This window comes from Muscardinus avellanarius (genome assembly GCF_963383645.1).
Source record: "Muscardinus avellanarius genome assembly, chromosome: 14".
Taxonomy (NCBI): Eukaryota; Metazoa; Chordata; class Mammalia; order Rodentia; family Gliridae; genus Muscardinus; species Muscardinus avellanarius.
In genome coordinates this window covers 76,148,805-76,154,804 of record NC_137800.1, presented here as the reverse complement: position 1 = coordinate 76,154,804, position 6,000 = coordinate 76,148,805, and positions in this window count along the sequence as shown.

Sequence of the window (6,000 nt, the reverse complement as noted above, 5' to 3'; positions counted from 1 at the left end):
ATTAGAAGGCTTGTCTCATCTCCCTATTTATTTCCATTGGTGCATTGTAGTCATCCGTCTTAATGGAGTACCAGACGGTAGAGGCGTACATGCACACATTGCTCATTTAGCCCTTCCCCACTTCCCATCTCATTCTTTCTCTTCTCCCTCCTCCTGTTTGGCTTAGTGATTGACTTTGATATGTTTACAAATGTACATCATGTACATTAGAGAATTTCCCTCTTCTCCCTCCTTTCTCCCTCAGGTCACCTTATTGGCTCATCTATGGTTTTTCCTTCTTCATCTAGAGTTCCTCCTATGAGTCTTTTCTCCCTAGCTTCCACATATTAGGGAGGATATCTGATTTTTTTTTTTACTTTTTGTGACTGACTAATCTCACTTAGCATAATGTTCTCCAGTTTCATCCATTTCCCCCCAAATGACATGATTTTGTTCTTTTTTATGGCTGAGTAAAATTCCACTGTATACATATCTCATAGTTTTGTTATTCATCTGTTGATAGACATCTTGACTAGTTCCATAGTTTAGCAATTGTGAATTGTGTAGCTATGAACATAGACACAAATGCCTTAGTGTATTGAATCATCCATTTATACCAGCGTAGATTCGCACTTATTTTATACTTTGTGCTATAACCCAATACTACTATTACTATTATTTTGCTCCAATTATTTTAGCTTTGACTATTGAGAGTGCTTTCAATCTGTTCCCCTATCTTTTTGACACATCTTTATCCTTACAGGATTTTTTGATGTTGTTTGGTTTGGTTTGGTTTTAGCCTTTTACTCTGGTATAACAAGATGTTTGAGGCTCATCTTGTATTATTTCCAACCCTAGTCCTAGAAACAGCCATTTCTCCTTGTTTCTGTTATTGGAGAGTTGGATTAGAAACCAAGATCTGGATGCTTTCTGATAACTAAAGTTCATCTCATTTGATAGGGCAAGGAAATACATATGCATATACTAAACCATATGTACTCATTTCCATAAATATTACTATTGTAGCCATCTGCATACTAAGCTAAACTTGAGTTCATACTGAAGTCTCCAAATCTAACCCATTAACATGTGGATCATTCTAGCCCCTTCCCCTTGCCTGTCCACAGGCTTTCTCTCCAACACCAAGAAACATGGCTTTCAACACCTGCCCTCCATTTACTTCCTCGTTCATTTCCAATTCACATAGAAAGGCAAAATTGTTAACTCATTCCATCCACGAGAAACAACGTTATCATCTAGAGTAGGGAGCGATGTCATATTTTTAAAATGTGTGCATGAAGAAATAATTTTAAGGAGCTCTCCTGATTTCTGCTTTTCATCCAGTTTAGAAGGGGCCTAAAATCTTCAGACCAAAATTAACCAGAAATGTTACAGAAAAAACGTTTAGGAGGGAGTAAAAATGAAACCCACAAGTATAAATAGAGCATTGGTACAGCAGGGCTATGAGAAGAGCGAGCGCCTTTTCAGAGGCACCCTCACCAGCCCTCCCACGGCCTGCATTGCTCACTTGGAAGACAGCATGAGGCGGACTTTGATTGACAGGCTATGTGAAAGCTCATGGCAGGCAACAATAGCCCAGTGCCTGCTTTCTTTTCAGAAACAACTTCAGGCCTCACCCTTATCATTGCTGGGTGAATGTAGCAATGAGGACAAAACCAAGGGCTCTTTTTTTTCTTCTTCTTTGAAAATTGGTTTTATTTTTAGAGCCATTTTAAGTTCAGAGCAAAATCATATATATAGACAGTGTACACAAAGGGTTCTCATATACTCTCTGTCCCCACGGGAGCACAGCCTCCTCTATTAGAACATCCTACATCCCGTGATATATTGCTATAAACCAGAAGCTTGCGTGAGCATGTTGTTATGACTCAAAGTCCATGGCTTACATTAGGGTTCACTAAGTTTGAGCAAATGATGATCTTACAAACCTACCGATATAGTATCGTACACAGTAGTTCTGTGCTTTATTCTGTGTCTCTCCCTCCTACCTAACTCCTGGCAACCACTGATCCTTTTACTATCTCCAGTGTTTTACCTTTTCTAGAATGTCATGCGGATAGAATCATACAGTCTGTATTTTCAGATGGGCTTCTTTCACTGAGTAATAAGTATTTAATTTTCCTTTCTTTCCCTGGCTTCATGGCACACTTCTTTTTAGTGCTGAATAATAGTTCGTTGTTTGGGTGTACTTGTACTGCCATTTATTTATCAACTGTTCTACTGAAGGGACATCTTGGTGGCTTCCAAGTTTTGGCTAAAGTTTTTATCAACGTTCCTGTGCAGGGTTCTGTGGGAGCCTAAGTTTTTACTTTCTTTTGGAAAGTACCAAGGAGAATGATTACTGGATTGTATAGTAAGAACTTGTTTACTTTCATGAGAAACTGCGGAATGTCTTCCGGTGTAGCTCTTGCATTTTCATTCTCCCCGCCATGAAGGAGAGTTCCTGTTGCATCATGTTTTTGCCAGTTTCTAGTGTTGGCTGAGCTTGGGATTTCCACCATGCTAACCTGTGTGTTTTAATTTGTAATTCACTAGTGATAGGTGCTACTGAACATCTTTTCGTAGGCTTATTTGCTTTGTGTATGTCTTTTTTTGGTGATAAGCCTGTTCCAGATCTTTGCTCATTCTTTAATCAGGTTGTTTGTTTTCTTATTGTGTAGGTTTAAGAGATTTTTGTACATTTCAGATAAGTCTTTTATCAGATAGGGGTCTTGCCAATGTGTTCTCCCAGTCTGCAGCTCCTCTGTTCTCTTGACTATCTTTTGCACAGCATAATATTTTTATTTTAATGAAGTCTAACTAATCATTATTTCATGGATCATGACTTTGATATTATATCTGGAAATTCACTCCCAAATCTAGGGTCATCTAGATTTTCTCTCGTGTTAATTTTCTCTCATGTTTTGCATTTTATATGTAGGACTCTGATTCCATTTGAGGTAATTTCTGTGAGCACAAAAGTTCTGTATCTAAATTTACTATTCTCTAAGTGGATGTCCAGGTTTTTGGTTGTTATTATTGGTTTTTAGTGCTATTTGTTTAAAGACTAACTTTTTTTCCATTGTACTGCCTTTGTTTCTTCATAAAAGATCAATTAACTTCATGTATGGGTCTATTTCTGGGCTCTGTTCTGTTTCATCAGTCTATTTTTCTATTCTTTTGCCCCTATTACAGTGTCTTGATTATTGTGGCTTTGCCCTGAAATCAGATAGTGTTAGTTCTCCAACTTTGTTCTTTTTCTATACAGGTTCTTTCTTTTTTTTTTTTTTTTTTTTGATGTCTTTCCTTTTTCTCTTTTGATGTCTTTTTTGGCCCATTTTTATCTGAATGGAGTGCAAAGACATTTCACCATTTTCTCCCAAAGTTCTCTTCATAATTTTTTGCCTCTCCCTCAGTACTTATCTCGGGAATAGGTAACACAATAGTATTCTGGGGTTTTGTCTTATTTTAAGGAAATTTTATATCAAAGGAATTTCTATGTCAATTCTGTCTTCCTAATAGAATGAAATTGGACTATCAAGGTGAGTAAAAATGAAAGAGAGAGCACATACTCCAAGATGCTTCTATAATACCACTTGACACGCTCTTCCTGGAAGATGCCTGGCTAGGAGCCCTCGCTGAGCATGTGACTCTGTTTTTAACTGGGCAACACCGTTTCCTATGACTACAGAAAATGGGACAAATAATTTTCAATACCGAGTGATGAAAAGTGGTCTTTGTAATATAAGGTTCAAAAACAGGGAGACCCAACAAAGAAAAGATGCCACAAATAATTGAAAGGTCCTAGATTTTCTCTATTACATTTCCTTACTATTGAGCACATAGGACAAAGTGAAAATGTACATTTTAAAAACATTGGTGTTGCTGGTCGTGGTGACTCACACTTGTAATCCGTGCTTGGGAGGCGGAGACAGGAGGACTGTGCAGGTTCGAAGCCAGCCGCGATGGCTTAAGAGACCCTGTTTCCAAATAAAAAGTATAAAATAGGTCTGGGAATGTAGCCAGGATTCCATCCCCAGTACCACCAAAAAAAAAAAAAAAAAAAAAAAAAAAAAAAAAAAAGATCGTGTAATGTATATGTTGTTCCAATTAGTAAATATTCCTTCACATCAACACTCACATTCAAAATTGGCCAGAAAAGAAAGGGGATTTAGAATGCTTGAGGCTAAACAGGTACTTCAGAAAACCTTTTTGTCACATCAATATGATTCACTTCAATCATATTTTGGAACACATTAGTGCAAATTGTAATTTTAGATAGCTGTTAAATTTTAAATTTGTAACACAGTTTTTATTTTTGTTACTTTTCTCAGAAAAAGAATGGACAGTTCAGAAATCTGCTTGCTTTCACTTATGAATGACTACCCACATTGTTTTGTTTTAGTAATATAGAATTAGAAAAGTTACATGCATTTTATTTAAAATGTATATTGCCTTTCTGGATTTAAAGAGCTATTGAAATAGGAAAGGTAAGAAGTATTGTGGTTTATTTTCAAGAATACATGGAAAAGCACAGGAATACTTACAGAACTCCCTAAAAGGATTGCGTACATATATATTTCCTGGTTTGGAAAGAAATTTATATAAAGATGCTTTAATGCGTCTAATTAAAAGTAATGACCAGTACCAGACAGATTGATTCTTAAATAGCAGTAATCAATATATACAAAACCACATGGGAATGTATTTAAACATTGGTATAAAATGCATTTTCTATTTTTTTCAGTAGATTATTGCAAAGCATCTCAGTATTTTCTGAGTCATGGTCATCACGTGTACAAATGTCCCTTATAAGTGAAAAGGGTTCATGTGATCATTACTTATACATGCAATAACCATGTTACTCTTTTTGATTGTTTTTGGCCCAGTCCTTGGCCCTATGAAATTTTCTTGAAGCAATTTACTCTTACATACCTCGTGGAAAAACACCTGATCCAAGATTACTCTAGAGCATTAACTCTTCTCCCTCAGACGAAGCCATCGTTTTATATTCTTCTCCATATTTTATGTAAGGATAGAATGATCTTAAGATTTATCACCCAAATGGGTACCAACTTTGAGCATAAAAAAGTACACATTTTAATCTGCATTTTAGTACCTTGCCATCTGTTTTTTTTTTTTTTTTTTTTTTTTTTTTTGCTGGATTTCTGGCTTCTTTACCTAGGCACAGGAAACTCAGGAGCTAGCAAAACTTTTTGAGAGAAAATTGAACCTAAAGCATAGGAGTCATTCCTCTGTGGTTCTTTTTTCTCTGAGTTCTTTGTTTCATGCATATTGGCTGCCTATTTTCATCTGCCTAAGCTAGTGAGTATACTGTAAGTGTGGGGATTTCCATTTGGGTAATAGACCTCTCTACATAAAATGCGCAAACACACCAAACAGAAAAGATTTTGTTGTGTATAGGATTCGACCCACTCAGTTTCTCTATCTCTCCATAATCTTTGGCCATTAATGTTGTCAGCCTTAATTAATCTCTATTACCCTCAAATATTTGTTTTATTAAATATATATTGTTTTGTCCTGTTTTTAGCCTGTTACTCTCTAGTGGGTTTTCCTTTGCCTGACACAAATTTCAACTTTGAACCCAGAAATTTTTCTCTTTTCTTAAGCTTTGTGCTTTTTCTACTTCACTTCTTTTCTGTTAATATTTTCATCATTTTCCCTTATTTTCCTTGTGATTATCATTCTCTCACTAAATTAAAAATTATATCTAGTCATAGGCATAAGCATAGGATTGATACTAATGCTATACATGTATACCAAAGCAAGGGATAACCATAAGTGCTGAAGAAACTTAATACAAAACCACTGTCATATTCCAGAATTACCTTTACCTTTTCATTTCCACTTATCCATGGAACAAGTGAAATATTTCTTTTTATTCTCTCCTCTTTGATGTATTTATTTCTTAATTTTTCTCCACTGAAAGACTAGAACATTTTAGCTAGATTGGTGGACTCCCATAAAAGTAAATCGTGTGTGGTTAGTAAAACCAGGCTT